This window comes from Lissotriton helveticus, chromosome 10 (assembly GCF_964261635.1).
Source record: "Lissotriton helveticus chromosome 10, aLisHel1.1, whole genome shotgun sequence".
Lineage (NCBI taxonomy): Eukaryota > Metazoa > Chordata > Amphibia > Caudata > Salamandridae > Lissotriton > Lissotriton helveticus.
The window spans coordinates 142,096,015-142,116,259 of record NC_136071.1 but is presented as its reverse complement, the minus strand read 5'-3'; the positions used below and the strand labels follow the sequence as shown (position 1 = coordinate 142,116,259).

The window sequence follows — 20,245 nt, the reverse complement described above, 5'->3', positions numbered from 1 at the left end:
TTCAAATCTTTCCATTACTAGGTTAGCATACAAAGGCCGCCATACAGTTTCCCATGGACGTACCGCTGAGTTGGAGGTACCATTCCTCCTTCCATTGGAAACAACTTTGGTAAAGCATAAAGTGGACCAGCTCCATTATAAACGTTTGCATTGGTGTTTCCAGCCAGAGTTGAGAAGTGTGTTCCACTGCTTCTAATCCCATAATGTGAGGAATCGAGATATACAGCGATTTTACATCAGCAGTACACAATATGATGTTTTCATCTGATTGCCAACTTACTTTTTGGAGTTTGTGTAAGAAATCGGTTGTGTCTTTTATGCACAAAGACATTTTTTTAACACTTGATTGAAGATATATGTCTGCAAATTGGCCGATAGGTTCATGAATACTTCCACATGTTGAGACTATTGGTCTAAATGGTGGGTCTGTAGCATTCTTATGGATTTTTGGCACCATATAGAGCAGAGCACTGGGCTCTTGGGATTCTCTTTTAAGAGGAATGTCCTTGTTATTTCTTTAATTATGCCCATCTCATGTGCTTTGTCGATTTATAGTTTTTAGTGCTTTCAGAAATTCTTTGGTCGGATTGTTATCCAATTTCATATATGTGTTACTGTCCATGATATGTTCCCTCACCCGTATTTCATAGTAATCAGTGTTTAGTATCCCTAGCGCTCCGCCCTTGTCTGCTTTCTGAAATATTATGTTAGGGTTGTTTGCTAATTTCTTAAGGGTGGTCCAGTCTTTTTGTGTAATGTTTTTTGTTTCCTTTCTATTAAACTTCATAAGGGCCAAATCCTGTTTGACCAGGTTTTCAAAGAGATTCTTGTAGGGGCCATATAGGTGCTTCTGCTTCTTAATCCCGTAACCCATCTTGACCTTCACTGGGCCTCTGATCTTGTAAAACATTATCAAAGAAATTTCGAAGTCGGAGTTTTCTCATCAGTTTGAAGACACTTATTTCTAATTCCAAACTGTTACTGTCCGTCGTTGGAACGTAGGATGTACCCCTTTGTAATAGTTTTGATTCTTCAGGTGTCAACACATAGTCTGATGTGTTGATGACTAGGTTTCTTTTGGTGTTTTCTTCTTGTCCCGTTTCGGCTGAGTTGTGCTTCTTGTGTTTGGGTGCTCTTTTTCTTTGCCCCTTTCCCTTTCCCCTCCTGGGTCTTCTGTTCCTTCTTGCCCTTTCTCTAAAAAAGACTGTCCTGAGGTGGATGGTTGTGGCGTTTCATCTCGAGCTTGTCGCCCTATGTCTGTTGTTTCAGGAAGTCTTTCTTGATGGGTTTTCCGTTGTGGTCTTGTGGTACTCTCACTACCTGATGATGACGTGTCTGTATTTTGGGTGTAGGGACGATTCCTCCGTCTTTGGGCATATACCTCAGCCCATGTTTATACTTCCCCTAGCTTATAATCCAGGGTATCTCTCTTGTATTTTCGTATTTTTCGTTCATTAACTTCTTGGGAATGGTTTGATATTTGGGTGTTTATATCCCCCAGTATTTTAGACCATTCCTCCGCTGACATCATGTTAGTTATTTCATTGGTAACTTCCACGATTTCTTTCGACAACTCTTCCAAAATGTTTGACAATTCCACTGCTATCAGATCTAATGAACATTTATTGAGAATTGCATACCACCGTTCTTGGAATTTTTTTGCATTTTTGCATAATGATGGTTTTTGTGCAATACGTAATCCACGGGGGATTTGTTGCGCCCGATGGTATTTAATAAGAGTACTGGCGCGAAGTCTTTGATTTATTTCCCTTTTAGACAGGTATATTAACTGTTTGTTTTTGATCTTTGGATCTGTTTGTAGATGCCTGTGATGTTTCTTCCTGTATCAATGCATAAATTCTAGATGCTGCATCGTCTGTAAATGCATAGGTTTCAGCCAGTATAGTCACTCATATGTTGCAGCTCGTGTATTGCCCACCTCAAACGACCAGCTATCAAACGATCCTAAATTAAATACAATTTCAAGAGAAAGATGAGAGGCAATACAATCTTAACGGGACGTTTCAATGTTCAATAATATTCCATTCACTGTATTTTCGTGTAAGCAGAAAAGTTCTTTATTTCGTTATCTTCAATAACCAGTAGGCACAGCCAACGCGTTTCGCCCTACAAGCTTCTTCAGGGCTGTAAAAATATACAAAAATGTTTGCAAAATAAGTACATCTTTCACCATAGACACATAACACACGAATACACCTGGCACCACTAAAAAGACCAAGTTAAGTAAAAAGCCAACAGTCAAAAGATGTAAAGAGAACCGGAAAGTGCCAAAGGTATGTGACATTAAAAGAATATACCCCACATTTGGAAGCAAAAAGTGCTGATTAAAAATGTATATTCATTGGTGTTAGGTCACATGCGTTTGTGTACAGCACAAAGATTGAGTCTAGCGTGAAACAAAGTGGTGTAGTGTGCAGAGTTTATGGGCTAAATGAACCAATATCTAAAAAGCGTCATAACAGTCACCTATCCATTCAATGACCAAACCAGAAATGTGGTCGAAGAGCTAGACCACAAAAACCCTGAATAGTGAGCAAATCCAAAACATCAAGGGCTTACCAACGTAATGTACTAACACTATCATAAAATCCTAAACGGAAACGCCAGCACACTGTCGCACTTAGACTGCTCCTTCGTCCTTCATGGAATAGCAAATAATCTATTATTCATAGAAGTATACATAGAAGTACCTTAAACATTGAATACTCTAGAGTGAGTGTGATTTACCATCACTTTACAATTACCATTACTTTATAGAAAAATACATAGGTTTGTAAAGAATCCCAACACCACATATCCACAACATATCCACCTGATTATGAAATCATATTGAGTCATCGCCGTTTGTCAATATCTGACATAGAAAATGCTTCTGGTATGTGAAGAGTTCCAACACCACATATTCAGGTGTGGAGCCTTCCAAGTAAGAAGCCACCCTAAGCAATGGTCATATCCGATAACCGTGAAAACCTCCACACTCACGACTTCTGACAAGCAAACTAACTACCACACAGTAGCAGTGGTTATTCGCATTATGAATCAAAGAGATCGTTGATCATAAATAAAATGTATTTAATAACATGTCCTTTAGCGAGCATCTATATCACAAGTTGACTACATGCAGTCCCGACGAGCACGTACACCGTGATACATATAGCCGCGTACCTTCAACTGTTGAGTTCAAATCAAATGTCACTAGCCATACAGATCCCAATGTTTCAAATTCTTGTGTTGGTTACTGAAAAGAAGAGAAGTAAAATGAGGTGCACGTGCTGCGGTTACCCAAGTGAGTTTCAAAGTACCTTAATATGTTCCAGAGCGTTGAATAGATATAATCAACCCTCACCCAAATTGCGCATGTCAGGGAACAAACTTAAAGTCAAAGGGCAACCGTTTTTTTTTTTTTAAACCCTCATCCAATTACGGCAGCCAAGAAATAAACATTACTATCATGCCATTCTTCCTACCCCTTAACCGATCTGCATTGACACGGTCAGTTAGGAGAAAGCAATATTCTAAAAACGTACTTACAAGTATTCATATCGGGTTAGTCCCACGTCCACAAAAAGTCATCCAACACTTCCTGTCTTCCTACCTTACTTAACGCTGTTCCCAGCTACCGAAATTCGTTTAGTGCCTGTACGCGAATTCCCTGCAACACTAGACTGCCAGACAAAACTACTACCGTGACGTACTCCATCTCGCTTCCCTTTCACGTCCTGACTCTTTAATGTTCACATACTCAACCTGACAGCCGAACAAAAACCTATCTTATCCTCATAGTAGCCATGCCCAGTACGTTCCAAGGCCAATAAGAGGCTAAGTCCTAGTGTCTCATAAAATTACATGCGTCCATACCCGTGTGGCATGTAAGAGAAACTGAGTGCAAGAAATAGAAAAGGGAAACGCTATTCACCCCAAAAATATTATTAAAGACTTCTGCGTATGCCGTTCTAGCGAAATTTGAACAAACATAGTTCATTTGTGGCAACATAAACATCGGGCTATTACATGTTAAGCCCCAAAAATTGCACATAATAACAGTTTCAGAGAGAAGGTTAGTAACCAAGACGATAAGTTCTTATTTGCTGAGAAAAATTGAACACAACTCAAAACACGACGCCGTATTTCTAGTGAAGGTTTAGCCCTATGGCAGGGGGACAAGATTCAAATGTTGTAACATAGTTTAAATATAGACAGCATAATGTACAGAAGAGCATAAAGAATATTCACAAATAATGTATAAAGAGCTTCGGGCTGTTACATTTTGAGCCCTTAGTTCACACATGATGACACATGTAAACAAAGAAATTAGTAATATCCAGGACTAATTAGTTCCTGTTTGGCGATTAAAATTCACCACAGATTCAAAACAAAGCTCAGTGTTCATAGTTAGAGCTTAACTCTATAGCAATGGGACCTGGCTCAAATAACATGGCATAGTCCAATCCCTGACGGTATAATGAATGCAAAAAAAACAACGATTGTAAATATACTAGCCACAAACATTTTTTATTATGTTGACACTGCTCAGTTATATTAACTATTGAGCCATTAGGTCACACATGATTACACGTTTAAACAAATACATTAGTAATATCCAGGACTACTCTGTTATCGTTAAACATTTCTTATTACTCCAGTATTGGAACTTTCGTAGATTCACATGCCTGAATTATTCCCCGTCGTCGAGACAGGAGTCTCTGGTACATAAAAAAGCAATGCATAGCAGTATAACAAACTGAAAAGAGGCCTAGGCTCATTTTCCTTTTGCAACCCATAGCCTTCGTTATGTAAAAAAGGCCCAAACTTTTCCCTGAACCAATCAGCTGTCCTCACCCTCTAGAACACTCCTGAGAGAACCTCTTGCCCCTCAGATTTTCTACCCCACACTGTGCTAGGGAGTCTCCTTTGAGCTCTGCTCAAAATCTTCAATTTATACTCTGTGACTGGAATTTGGGGGTTCCCCTTTTTCTAGATTGAGTTTTTGGAAACTTCTCTATTTCTTCTCCCATGGCTGACAAGGAGAAGAAAAGCTTATTTAGAGCTTGTGCCACCTGCTCTAAGAAAAGGCTTTATACAGATGATCCTCATGAAGACTGTATATATTGCCTTTACCCAGATCATCAGGCGAAGGAGTGTAAGATTTGCCGCACTTTCTCCAATAAGACCTTGAGAGATCGTGAAGGAAGGCTTCTACCCTAGCTCCAGAAGGTAAAGGCCAGGAAGGAGATCCTCTCAAGTGACAGTGAGGAGGAGTCAACATCATCCAGGAGATCTCAAAAGAGGAACAGATCTCCACAGGCTCATACCTCAGGTGAGAGGCCTGAAAAAACCCCTTAAAAGACCGCACCAGGGTCTTCGGGTCGCAGTCCCTCAAAATCTCCTTCAGGAAAGTCTAAGGAGAAGAAGGGTCATGCTTCAGAGGAGAAATAGGCTAAGAAGACTTCATCAGAGCCGTCGAAATCTCCTACAAAGGTAAAAATTAGCATTAAAAAATCTTTTTCTACACCTTCTGAGGTGAAAAAATCTGTGTCGTCAACGAGGAGAACATCATCGTCGACAAACGCCATCGTCGTCGACGAAAACTGAGGTAAAGGCTGTATTGCCGTCGACGCTTTCGCCGTCGACGAAGGCAGTGACGACCATGTCGTCGACATAGACCACGGCACCGTCAACGACGGTGACAACGTCTACGATAGCATCGACGGTTAGGATTTCGTCGACTGCGACGACTATCTCGTCGACTGGCTCATCGACAAGGGAAAAAACACTGGAGAAACGTTTTTTGGCCTGGAAAAGAACAATAACGCCAGAAGTTACGTCGCCAAGTAAGGTATCGCCATTGGTTCCATCTCACCTTCTGGTGGAGGAAGATTCGGAGGAAGAGGATGATGGTGGTCCTTTCGGATACGCTAGCAGCCCATCTCAACTAAAGGTTAAGTACCAGGAAGAAGACTCGCAGGATGAATATGAGGTTTCTCAGTCATTCCCAACATCACCACCACCAGGAACAACGAGAAGAGTTGACAAGTGTGCCCTCTTCGTTGTTGAGAGATCTTCAGTCTATGCTGGAAGATTATAAAAGAAGATATCCTTCACCTCAAACGACTAAGGAAATCCCTGACGTTACACCTCGGCCACGCTCTGTACTGGGTACGCCGGTGCGCAGACGAGAGATCTTGCCGGAGCCTTTGCCTAAGTCTCCGCCATCGAGACCTCAGCGTGATCCTGACACTACTGATGAGGAGGATGGGGAGGGATAGAGTGGAACGATTACCTCATTCCTTCACCTGCATCCCCTTCACCGAAACCCGTGGATTCCCCACCAGAGGACATTGGGGGGTTTCATAACCTGATGGAAAGGGCCACTAAAAGATTCTCGCTTTCCATGTCGGAGGATAAGGCTGAATGCTTTTTATAGGAATTTAAAGAAACCTATCGCAAATCGGTTCAATCTTTGCCGATTGTGAGTCATATTTGGGAGGAAGGCCTAAAGGTGATAGAATCACCAGCTACAGTGACCCCAGTACTTGCGAGATTAGACAAAAAGTATAAAGCGCTGGCAGATGCCCTAGCCTGCCTTTTGGGTCACCCCAAACAGGATTCGGTGATTACACAGGCGGCACAGCAGAAATCAAGAAACCAGTCAGCTCTGATAACAGCACCCCCGGACAGAGAAGGAAGAAGGCTGGACAACGCAGGGAAGAGATTTTCCTCGATGTCAGCTCTGTTAGTAAAGGCCGCAAATGCTCTAGCCATCCTGGGAAGGTACGACAGGCAAATGTGGTGCGACCTGTCAACTTATATTGACCACGTGCTGGATGCGGAGAAGCAAGAAGCCTGAAAGATTCTTTTGGAGGGGGAGAGGACTTCAGCGGAAATCATAGACTGCGCTATGGATATAGCGAGACAGCTTTCAGGTCTCTAGGAGGAGTGGCTCTGCTGCGCAGACTAGGGTGGTTAAGGGCTACGGCATTCAGACCGGAGGTCCAAAATAAAATCTTGGATCTTCCGTTCAACAGCGAAGACTTATTCGGCAAGCACGTGGATGACGCGCTGCAGAGTATCAAAGACACTGATACTGCCAAAGCTTTGGGAACTCTGCAATACAGAAAGGTTCCTTTTCGTGGCTCTAAGGGTAGGGGCCAAACATCATACAGAGGAGGATATCAGCAGGGGAGATATTCTTCTTATACCTCCACTTCTCAACCCTACCATCAGCAGTACACACAGCAACAATCGGGCGGTTATTCCAAATCTGCTCCAAGAGGTAGAGGTCGTCAGGGTGAGGACGCCCGACGACAATGACAACCTGCGAATGCTGATCACACCGGATACACTGAGATCGTATGTTCCCCTGGGTGGAAACATTTCCAGTTTTCTTCACAATTGGCAAATAATAACCACGGACCGTTGGGTCCTCAACATTATTCGATTCGGCCACACTCTAGAATTTCTTCAGACACCCCCTCGGACGCCACCGATGTATCACAAGGTCAATCATTTGCATCAAATCCGAAAGGAGATTCGGACAATGCTCCGAAAGGGAGCAATAGAACCGGTACCGAATTCTCAAAAAGGAGAAGGATTTTACTCCCGATTTTTTTCTAGTCAGGAAAAACATCCTACAATGGCGTCCTATACTGGATCTCAGATCCCTGAATACTTATCCCAAAAAACAGTAATTCCGGATGATTTCTCTACAGGACATCCTTCTACTTTTAAACCCAGGGGATCATATGACCACCTTGGACTTACAAGACGCATACTTTCATGTCCCAATCCATCCTGCACACAGGCAGTACCTTCGTTTCATGGTGGCTGGGGAACATTACCAATTCAAGGTACTGCCTTTTGGCCTCAAATCAGCCCCAAGAGTGTTCACAAAATGCCTGGCTCCAGTGGCGGCTGTTTTAAGGAAACATCAAGTTTTTCCTTACCTAGATGACTGGTTAGTCAAGGCACCAACAGAAGCACTAACCAGAGTGTCAACGGGGGCGTGCATAGACTTGTTCACCAAGCTGGGATTGACTCTGCACGAGAAAAAATCATCCCTTCAACCAAAGAAACAGATAACTTTTCTGGGAGCAATCTTAGACATGGAGAAAAACAAAGCGTTCCCCTCCACAGAAAGACAACAAAAAATAGTGTCCCACTTCCAGAGATTTCTAAAAAGAAAGTATCTTTCAGTATGCAGGTACAAATCATTGCTGGGGATAATGTCATCTTGTATTCCCCTCGTGCCTCACTGCAGATTAAGAATGCGGCCGTTACAAGAACAGCTCGACCTCCAATGGCGTCAAGTACAGGGGTCCTTCGAGGATGTGGTGCGAGTGACACCGGTCATGCTGCAAGCAGCAGCGTGGTGGACGCAACAGAAAAACGTCTCTCAAGGATTCTCATTTCTCACGGCTCCAGCCCCATTGGTAGTAACTACAGATGCGTCCCTGGAAGGATGGGGGGCATTTCTGCATGACCTGCAGGTCGGCGGTCGATGGAAGTTAGAATAACAACAACTGCACATAAACTTGCTGGAACTAAGGGCAGTGCGCCTCGCGTTGCTGGCTTTCCTGCCACGAATCAGAGGTTCGTCCATGTTGATAAGAACAGACAATACGACTGCGATGCACTACTTAAACAAGCAGGGAGGCACAAGATCTCTCTCCCTTTCTCAAGAAGCGCAGAACATATGGAAACGGGCTCTACAACAAGGAATATCCATGTCTGCAGAACACCTACCAGGGAATCAGAACACCAAAACAGATACTCTCAGCAGGCTCAAAACCTCTTGCCACGAGTGGGAGTTGGACCAGGGAGTCCTGGACAGCATTTTACGAGCATGGGGCAAACCAACGGTGGACCTCTTCACCACAAGGTAGAACAAGAAATGCGTGTTCTTCGCAAGCTAGCTTCCCCAGGGGGGATCGTGTTTTCGATGGCATGGTTCGACGTCTTTGCCTACGCTTTTCCCCCCGATTCCCCTCCTGCCAAGGGTCCTCAGGAAAATAAAGAAGGAACCGTGCAGGCTGATCCTGATAGTCCCTTGGTGGCCCAGACAGCACTGGTTCGCGGAGCTTCTGCTGCTGTCAGAAGCACAACCTTTTCGCTTCCAGCCGATACCATCGCTCCTGACAATGTCCCAGGGACAAGTGCTCCATCCGAACCCGAAATCCTTGCACTTAGCAGCCTTTCTCCTGAGCACTGTGAGTTCCAACATCTGAATATTTTGCAGGAGTGCAGAAACATCCGATCGAAGGCTAGGGCAGAGAGCACAAACAAAACCTACAGGATGAAGTGGAAGAGGTTTTGTCTCTGGTGTCAACGGAATGGTGCCCATCCTCTGACGGCGGCACCTCATGAAATCATCCCATACATCTTGCTGTTAGCAAAGTCTGGATTAGCTCACGCTTCTTTAAAAGTGCATTTAGCTGCAATATCCCGATACAAGAGATCTGCATCAGGCCCTTCCTTATGGTCAGCCAGGATCATCAAGCAGTTTATGAAGGGATTATTCAGGGTTTTCCCTCCAATAAAACCTCCGCCACCACTCTGCAATATCAACATAGTATTGTCTCAATTAATGAGACAACCTTTCGAACCAATACACAGAGCGGACCTTAAGTTCTTATCTTGGAAAGTGGCGCTTCTCCTCGCCCTAACTTCAGCTAGGAGGGTAGGAGAACTACAAGCTCTCACAATTCGAGACCCTTTTTTGCAGTTCAAAGAGGACAGAATGATTCTGAGGACTAATCCAAGATGTATTCCTAAAGTGCCTACTGATTTCCATTTGAATGAGCCATTGGTGTTGAAACGATTCTTTCCTCATCCAAAAACAGCGGCGGAAAGAGACTTACATTTATTAGACGTTCAGAGATGTCTCAAGTTCTATCTTAAAGAAACCAAAGATTTTCGAAAATCTTCACAGCTATTTGTCGCCTTCAGTGCACCCAGGAAGGGTGTTCCTTTATCAAAACGTGGTATTGCCAGATGGATTTCCAGTGCAATGTTTACTGTCATCAGGCTGCTGGGAAGCCTCTGAACTCACGAGTTCGTGCCCATTCGACAAGAGCATTGTCCACGTCTACGGCGTTATTTGCAGGAGTGCCTATACAGGATATCTGCAGAGCAGCGACCTGGGCATCTACCCACTCCTTTACCAAGCACTACTGCTTGGAAGCAGCCGCAGAGACAGAAGCGGTGGTGTGAGAAGCGGTGGTGAGAAACATCATCCAGTGACGGTGAGCCTTTTTTACATCCCTCCATCCTATTTTGTCTTGTTTACAAAGTCACATTTATGATACTATACTAAGCTTTATAATACAGAAGTTGTGTTGCACGAGGTTGGAATATAAGGAACACATGTGCTTTGTGATGTTACTGCTCCCTATTCTTATTCAGGCATGTGAATCTATGAAAGTTCCAATACTGGAGTAAGAAAACTTGTTACTTACCTGTAACTGTAGTTCTCCAGTATTGGAAGCTTTCATTGATTCACATGCACCCACCCTCCTCCCCTGAGAGGCTCACCTTGGATTTGGCACGGCAAGTGTTTAGTATGCACAAGTGCGCGAAAATCTGAGGGGCAAGAGGTTCTCTCAGGAGTGTTCTAGAGGGTGAGGACAGCTGATTGGTTTAGGAAAAAGTTTGGGCCGTTTTTACATAACGAAGGCTATGGGTTGCAAAAGGAAAATGGGCCTAGGCCTCTTTTCAGTTTGCTATACTGCTATGCATTGCTTTTTTATGTACCGGAGACTCCCGTCTCGACGACGGGGAATAATTCAGGCATGTGAATCTATGAAAGCTTCCCATACTGGAGAACTACAGTTACAGGTAAGTAACTTGTTTTCTTATGTTGACACTGATCAGTTATATGCCTTGACTCATATGTTATAACACTAGGGAGTTGGGTATTACCAACACCGTAGTGTGTCAGAACCCACAGGTAGTAATGAATGAAATTAAAGTAGCTCCAACATGGGCATTTTAACTGGGGCTACAGCTAGTCTAGTCAGTTTTACTAAGTTTCTACATCAGTAATACATATCCCCTACAGGAAGTAGTGCATTTCATTGCCCATATTCAACCCCTGTTTCACGGATCGTAGATTGCAAATCCACCTTGCCTCTAGTTGTCTCGGGGATTGCTCCCTGTCAACCCCTCTTTTGTTTGGCAATGCTATGTCAATACAACAAAACCGAAAATTGGACAGTATTCCCTTCACAATCATGGGACACTAGGGCATATGGAGTGTCTCTGTTCAGGCACTCTCTACGATGCTCCTGGATTCGCATCTTAAGTTGACGTGTGCTGCCAACATAGATCTTGTTACGTACACAAATCAGTACATCTACCACATGGCTGGTCAGGCAGTTTATAAAGTGTTGAATGATGTGTTTTCTCCTTCTGTTATAGCTGAAACACTGTCTTGTTACACCCTAGATGGCAAATGTTACAATCCCCACAGGTATAAAAGCCCAACGGTTTCTTAAGCCAATTCTGGGTATTCAGGGTTTTCAAAAGTGTGTAGCTGGGGCATAGGGTATCTTTGATGGTTTTACTCCTCCTATAGGTAATAGAAGGTTTTGCAGAGATCAAATTACCAACTCCAGGTACCCCCTTCAAGAGTCCAATGTTTATTCAGAACCTTTAAAACATCATGGTTTAGTGTAGAGTGCGTAGTAATAAAGGACAGACGCGGGTTCCCCCCATCCTTGTTAGGTCTCGCCTGGCGTTGCAGTGCAAAGCGCTGCTCGTTGGCGAGATATTTTGTTGATGAAGGGTTTTCAGAAAGGGACTCGAAGCCCCGCCCCTCATTTCCATTGACTTGCATCACCGTTTATGCTAAACGTGGCCTGCTGTTGGAAATGAGGGTTTTTTTGTTGACGCCCTTTCGCATCCGATCCGGACTGGGTCGCCTGCTTTGCTGCTGTCGCAAAGCACTTTCTTATCTTCATGGGGCATGTGTTTCTAATTGGAAACACCTGGCCCCATAAAGCTAAGAGATCGGTGCTTGTTCTCGTAGTGCGAGGGGGTGAGTACTCCTCTCAAGGCAGCGTAGTTTTCAGAAGAATACATTTAAAAGTGTTTTCTTTGTTTTCTTCTCAATTGTTTTGTTTAAAGTATGTAATGATGGGAGGAGAAGAATACTGACTTTAGGTGATCTCCTTCTAATTTTAATATTAAAATACTGATCATGCCAGTATAAAACCGGCCAGGTGCAACCCTAAGCTTAATTGGTTTACACCGAGGCTAGACGCTGCATTGTCCCCGTATGTCAAACACAAAGAGCAGCGGAAACGGCCTTTTGCAGTGCATCAGAATATTTATGGTGCCGTATAACAGTCTGCAGTTAAGGCAGTCCTCCTCCTGCTCCGGGAGCTTTGTGCGCTGACTGTCATACTACACCCGGCCTTTGTTTGAACACAGAGGGGCTGCTGTCTGGAGCTCTTGGCTGCATTTGGTGTCTTGCCCTCTCCTACAGCGCCCGGAGCGAGAACAGAGGACACCGGCCCTGATAACGCCGCCGCTCCCCCTTAAATGAAGAAGTGAGCAGCCTGCTTGTTCTGGGCGAGTAGGAAAATGTTTATCATTTCAGTGACATCCAGGAAATGATGAGGAAAGGAGAGAGTGAGGGGAAGCAAACTGGGTAGCCATCTCTGAAAACAGGGGAAGGAGAGGAGGAGAAGAGTGCAGCAGCCCCCGGGACCGACTCCTCGATGGGTCTTTAAATGACCCAAGTATTTATAAACTTACCAATGAAGCCTTCACTGCAGGCGCTGGAGGGGCTCCCGCCATGCGGAAGAGACGCCAGCAGGTAGGAAGTGAGTAGCTGCCATTACTTTCATATAACTGCTTTATGCTTTCAAATTGTCTTTGTCCCTTCCCCGGTATTTACATCATGTTTACTCTGCAAGACTTTTACCGGAGTTTTAGGTGATATGATTCACATGAAGATATTCTTAAAGGAAATAAGCGTAGGCTTTGTTTCAGTTTTTGCAGTGCTGAGACTGGCTGCATGCAGTACCATTGATGCTGCAGTTCTAAAGGAGGGCCAGGTCTCACCTGGAGACCGAGAGTTTGGCATTACCAGCGCACATCCCTTGCCCCGCGTGAACGTGATGATCCCGTTAGGTACACAATGTTAATTCGGCACATGGGCCCTGCCCGTCTGTCCTTCTAACCACAGCCCCCTCTTTTCTGTCTCAATGTCACATTGAGTATGACCCTCAGGTGGAGAGTGGAAAATAGGGTTTCCAGAATTGACCTTTGAGACGAGAGCGGTAATGTGAGTTAGTCTGTTGTTTATCAGCAAGGCAGGCCAAGTGCGCAACTCACAGGCCCTTCTGTGGCACTGTGGGGGCTGCTTTCAGAGAGATGCAGGATTTTGGGAGGGCGTGGGCTGCTGGCACACTGGGAACCTTGACATTAAAAAGAAACTTGCACCCGAAAATGTGTCTGAGCGAGCATTACATGCTCTCTGTGAAATACACAGCCACTTATTTCCTGTCCAAAACCAGAAGGAGCCAGATAAGAAGTTCTCATCACCACATCGTTGTGGCAATCGGTATGCCAGAAGCGGAAGTTAAACTTGGTCATTCTGAGCTACAGTTCAGACCCTTGAGACTCGAACCGGGGTGATGTTTGGGTTAGATAAGTGTGGTCTTTTGCGGTCATCGCTGTATCTGTCCATACCTTTTAATATACTAAATTGCACAAATTCTTTATAGATGTTGGAAATATATTGTATGCTAGCGTTTGGGTCGACAGAAAGAGCGTGCGGAATGAAGACTCTCTGAAATTGTAGTTAAACAGTTATACATAGTTTGTTGAACCCATCTTGGATGCAGGTGTCACAGGAATCCAGTGAATTGTTGTGGTAAAAAATCCCATTTAATTTCAGTTTCATGTTGAACTTGGTTATTTGCGATTCATGGTACCAATAGCCTGTTCTCAGGTGAAAATTTGATTACCTAGCAGAATGTTCATTGTTCTTCACCTTGTGCTGATAGAGCTCCAGTCAGGTAAACCACAGGTTCAAATGACACCCAGATGAAACGTTAATAAAAGGTCAACTGGAATTTCCGTGAGGAAAACAGACCAGCTTCTCTCCATCATCCCCAGCAGAGCAGATCCTGCGCTTCTCTTCCAAACGAAGCTCTTTTTGATTGCAATCAACAATGTAATATGCATTTTCTTTCTTTTCGTGTTTCTGGAAAACACATTTTAAGGTTGCATTTTGTCCGAGTGAAAGCTGTTGCCAGACCTTTTACATGAAGTACGTCTTGGTGTTTTTCTTTACGATTGTCAAATGTGTTTTTTGAGGATTTTTGTAGCAGTCCAACATAGAGGCAGGGAAGAAAAAGCTTTCCATCTAGTTTTGAAGGATGTATGACATTACAACGCATGCTTTTACATCGCATGCCTTTACAACGCGGTTTTTACATCGCATACCATTACAACGCATAGTGCTTTTGGGTGTTGGATAGTGAATTATTTAATTTACTATTCCAACTCCAGTCCCCGTGGACACTAGGGAAGGTGTTGGATAGTAAATTAAATCTATTCCCTATCCTAGAGCGCCCCCCAGCGCAATGTGTTGTAATGGTTTGCGTTGTAAAAGTTGCGTTGAGAAGGCACTGCGTGGTAAAAGTTGCGTTGTAAAGGTTGTTCACCAGTTTTGAATCCCCAGATTCCTAACCTGGGCACAAATCATATTTTTTTCCCTGTACCGCAGTTCACTAGTCTGCCACTAACTGGGCGCTCATAGAGATTATTTTGTTTACTGTACGGGCTGTGCAAGAACATTAATTTATTCATATATAATTCGGTGAAACCAAAACTGCAAAAAGTGCATTCTGGAAAGTTCCAGTTGAAAGAAAGGGTATGTTTACTTATTCCTCATGTAGTGACTGGAATCGGGGCACTTTTATGCAGTTTTTTTCTTTTTTTACAAATCTGCGCTGGTCCCGTTTAGAACCCGAAATGGGAGTAGAAAGTCTGCCCAAGGTGGTCATTTCCTGGCGGCTGTTTCGAGATTTGGAGAGAGGAAATGTCCTTCGGTATCGCATTGTCAAATGACCATTCCATGTTTGAAACCAGCATTAAAAATGCAATAGGTCTCGCCTTTCATTAAGTTAAAGCCATGTGCTTTGCTATACAATACCATTAGCAAAGCAAATGGCTTTAACTCCATCAAAGGCGAGACCTATTGCATTTTCAATGCTGGTTTCTTTTTTTGTTAACCAACGTGTCCTTTCGAGTCGCATCTCTAGCTCGTTGTTCAGCTTGTCGGAGAATCTATCGGTCATACCCCCTTCTTGCTAGTCTGTTGGTTGCCAATTTAGCTTGAAACTCGAAGTTAGCCTCATCACTGCAGTTCCTACGAATACGTAGTAGCTCACCAAATGGGATACCTTGTTTTGTGGAAGGGGGATGCGCATTCATAGTGCCATATACTGTTGACTGCAGTCTCTTTTCTGTACAGTGTGGTCTGGACCCTGTGGTTGGTGATATAGAATTCTAAATCAAGGAATTGTATTCTTGTTTGGGACATGTTTAGTGTGAAGGAGACATTTAGGACATTACTGTTGAGGACACCAAAGTATTCCTTCAATTGGACATCAGTACCAGTCCAGATGCAGGGGGCGTGGCTAGAGCGCCGATGGTGGAGGTCGCCTGAGCGCTCAGCTCCGCGACCGAGCTCCCATTAATCCTGTTAATCGACCGATGGCCGATCCCTAACCCACGAGAGATCGTGCAGGAGGGGTCGCTTGGCTGGAGACCGACAGCGGAGACTCCCGGTGGGGCCTACGGACGGCGTGCAGAGCTGGGCGAGATCCGACGGCTTCGGACGGCGCCGCGATTAAAATGGCGACCGGGCAGTTCTGACTCTTGACGAGCGGCTGGCGGACCTGCGGAGCCCGGAGATTGTGCTGGGCCCCCACGCTCACTGGAACGAGGCGCGCTGGCTGCTCGGACCGCTGGGGCCACGCAGGGACAATCGCGCGGCGGCCCCCGCGCCTGCGGCTTCTGGCAGAGGCTACACACCGGACCGGAGTCCTGAGAGGGGAGCGCCGGTGGGCGGTTGTGGGCTGGCGGTGCTGACCAATACCCCGGCAGACCCCTGGTGAGTGCGGCCCCCCTCCCAGCTGGGAGCATAGACGGAGCGATTTGTCCCCCGGACTGCGGGGGTGGGACGAGTACCTGAGGGCCCGGCCAGAGGTCCCCTGGGGGGACGCCTAACATGGCGGCCAGTCGGCTGTGACACCATCGGGAACACTGGGAACGGGGCTCGGCCTTTCCGGCCTATTAACATTTGGCGGGCGACCCTATTCTGTAGCGGAGCCCGGCGGAGTGGAAGGGCACCGGAATAATCCTGCTGCCCACCTCGGATCCCGATCTGTGGGCCGTACATGGGGCGCAGCGACGGAGCTGAACGATCGGCGCCCTGCGCCCAATTGAGGCCCGGGAGGACGACGGAGCGCCCTGTGAGTCCCTGTGAGAGGTGGTGAGGAGACGGCGACCCTAGTGGTGCACCGTGGGGCAGGGCTTTGCGCTGCTGGGAATATCGGCTGAGCCCCACCCCCCCTGGAGACCAGACCTCGAGTGGCTGACTTTGGCTTCCGCCTGGACCGCTGGCGGCGCAGGCCGGCGTGGAGGAGGCTTGCTTGGGGACTGAGGCGAGTGTTGGCCCGCTGCTGGGCTTGTGGAGGGCACCGCCGCTGACTGGAGTGCCGTCCCCGGTGGGGTTCCGCCGGGCCAACTTGCGGGCCTCGGTGGCCTTCCGAGGCTGGTAACCGGAGTGGCTGTGGATGTGGCTGCCCTGATCTGGCGTTCCTGATCCACGGGTTGGGCGGCCTGGCGGTGGATTTCCCATAGCGAAGCAATTGGGCTCGAGCGGGCACGTCCGGAGAGGGTTCCCACTTGGTGAGCAGAGACCGGTTGGCCGTGGTGGGGCTTGACAGGAATCGTCTGCTGTTGAGCGGCTTGCCCTCCGCCTGCCCCGGTCAGTGCTGGGTGCCACGTCTGAAATGGGGAAACTGAAAGGAGCCAAGGGCACTACACAATCCACCTCGGACGCGGAGATGCCGGACAGAGGGGAACAGCCGGACCCTGAGGCGTCACGAGACCCGCATCTCCAGCTCCAACTGGACAAGATCTTAACTGCGATAACGGACACACGAGCGGCGCTCCAACAAGACATAGCACAGGTTGCAACGGGACTCGGATTGCTCAGGGCTGATCATGGCAAGCTTTCTGATAGGGTCAAGGAGGTGGAAAGCACAGTTCGCACCCTGGAACGGCGCAAAAGTCACTCTCTACCATTATGGCGGACGCCCTGGCCCGAATTGACGCACTGGAGACAAGGGCAGAAGATGCGGAAGGGCGCAATCGCCGGAACAACATCCGAATAGTGGGGCTACCTGAAAAAAATTGAAGGGGGAGACATGGTTTGTTATTTGGAAGAGTGGCTCCGGACGGTGGTGGCGCCAGAGGGATTGTCCTCCTTCTACACGCTGGAAAGGGCGCATAGGGTTCCGTCCAGGCCGCTGCAGCAGGGCCGCCCCCCGCGCCCGGTGGTTGCGTGGCTATTGCACTATCGGGACAGAGATCTGCTACTCCATAATGCTCGGCTGAACGGACCCTTCCAGGTAGAAAACGGTAGGGTCAATATCTTCCCGGATTACACTTATGAAACGCAGCGCAGGAGAACCTCCTTCTTAGCGATCAAACGAGAGCTGCGGAGTGAGGGCATACAGTACTCCTTACTGTTCCCGGCCAGACTTTGAATAATAGTGGATGGTACCACAAAATTTTTCGATACGCCTGATGACGCGTGTAGCTGGTTGGAATTGTACCGAGCCGGCAAGGATGGCCCTGGATCACATCTCTCGACAGTACCGGAGGAGCAGCCACGGCGGAGATCCAGACGGATTCGCAATGGACGAAGAAGACTTGGGCGACCTTCGCTACTGGAGACGGCGGCGGAGAGGCGAGGGGTTTTGGAGGTGGTGTCCAATATATCGGGGTCACAAGATGCGCCCATGACGGAGGGCACGGAGTCTGGCAGAGGCAAGGACCACTCGGACACCGAGTACTCTGAGACTGACAGTGTACCCCTGCCTACGATAACCCCGGAGACAGCTGAAGGCATGTTGGATGGACAATGAGCATTCGTGGTGAGCTGCTCTGACTTTGGAACGAACTCTGGGGAAATGCTTATTTTCACTGAGGGGGGGGCTGTTGACCTGCTACTAGCCGGGTTGGGGGTGGGGCATTGAGCTGTCTATAAATCATCGGTACTCGGCCCCCCATTTGCCCCTAAGGCAAGCCCGCGGTGACTACTGTCGGGATTATTGGACTGTTTGTTGGGGAAAGTGTTTGGATGGGAACTAGATTGCGATCTTTGGGTCCTGTTCTGGGGAGGGTGGAGGGGTTTGGGAATGTTATTTTGTTGGGGGGTGGGCATGCCACCGGTGCAGGGGGTTTTCCTTATTTGAACCAAGTGGCAGCTGAGTGGGAGGGAGGGAGCGGAACGTTATGGGACAATGGGCGAATTATCTAACCTGAAATGCATTACCTGGAATGTGCGGGGGTTACACACTATGACACGTCGACACAAAGTACATGCTTACTTAGTGCGCAGAGGGGCCCAAATTGCGTTACTGCAGGAAACCCACCTGACAAAGACGGAAGGGTTAGCGTTACAACGCAGATGGAGAGGACAAGTATACAACACTACGTATTCAGCTTATGCTAGGGGCGCGCTAATTTGAATTAGGGCTGGGGTACCTTTCCAGATGACCAAGCAAGTGGTGGACCCTGAAGGGAGGTTTGTGGCCGTAGCGGGCAAACTGGGAGGCAAGGACATAAATATCTGCAGCATTTACGCACCTAACGTGGACCAGTTGGCCTTCCTCGCGTCGCTGTCGGGCTCCCTGGCCACTACTGATGGGAGGCGACTTTAACTCAGTGGTGGATGTGACCCTTGATAGGTCGCACCCCCCGCTGGCTGACTCCTCCACACACCGAATAGCCAGGGGCAGACTAGAGTGGCAGGCAGGATGGGGTCTGACTGACATTTGGCGAGCCCAACATCCGACCACCCGAGATTACTCTTATTTCTCGGGACTACACGAGCTCCATGTGCGGCTGGATGCGCTCTTGTGCTCTACGCTGCTGGCACCCACAATTACCAAAACTGAATATCTAACGAGGACAATCTCAGACCACAATCCTCTACTAGCTGACGTGCGATGGTTCACGAGCGCCTCCTGTGTTCCTACCTGGAGATTGCGCCCCGAGATGTTAGAGGACCCACCGTTCCACAAGGAATTGGGAGAGAGGATCACTGACTACTTTGCAGAAAATGAAGGCATGACTAGGGAAAGAGCGACGGAATGGGACGCCTTCAAGGTAGTGGTAAGAGGCTATTGTATAGCTAAAAAGGTGGGAATACGTAGAGTGCTTTTAGACGACCTAGGCAAAGCAGATCAGAAACTCCGAGAAATAGAGCTCCTGCGACCCGGCCGCCCTGAGCTGCAACAACAGAGTGCAGCAGCGAAAGAAGCAGTGGCAGTGGAAATCGAAAGGCTGCGTAGTTTCGACCACAAGACCTACATAACCAGGTCCCTCGCAGAAGGTGATAAATCGGGTGCACTGCTGGCCTGGCTGGCCAACCCCTTGAGGCGCAGCTCCCCCACAGTAGCAATGCGCACTTCAGGGGGCGTGGAGGTATATACCCAACCTGAAATTCTTAATTGTTTTTCGAGTTATTACGAAACTCTATATCAGAGTAGACTGATAGCGGGTACTTCGACCATAGACGGCTTTTTAGAAGGACTCCCCTTTTCGAAGTTGGAACCGGAGCAGGCGCAGGCCTTGGGTAAAGACATTGAAATAGGGGAAATCCGTTGCGCCATAAAACGGATGGCGCACAACAAAACCCCAGGGCTGGACGGGCTACCCATCGAATTTTACGTTAATTACATTGACCTACTGGCTCCGCGATTACTGGTAGTATATAAGGAGGCGAAACAACTAGGATATCTGCCCAGCTCTATGCGCGAGGCGTTGGTGATTCCCCTGCTCAAACCCGATAAGGAGAGCAATGATACGGCGTCCTACAGGCCGTTGTCGATGCTCACAGCGGACTACAAAATCTTAAGTAGCATTCTGGCATCCAGGCTGCTGGAACACATGACCACACTGGTTCATGTGG

At 47.1% G+C, this 20,245-nt stretch overlaps 1 protein-coding gene across 3 annotated transcripts in view; it reads left to right on the top strand.

Moving 5' to 3' along the window:
- LOC144786032 (lysosomal alpha-glucosidase-like) overlaps nucleotides 1–20,245 on the top strand; it is an 828,834-nt gene that overhangs the window by 255,975 nt on the left and 552,614 nt on the right. The window lies entirely within an intron of this gene.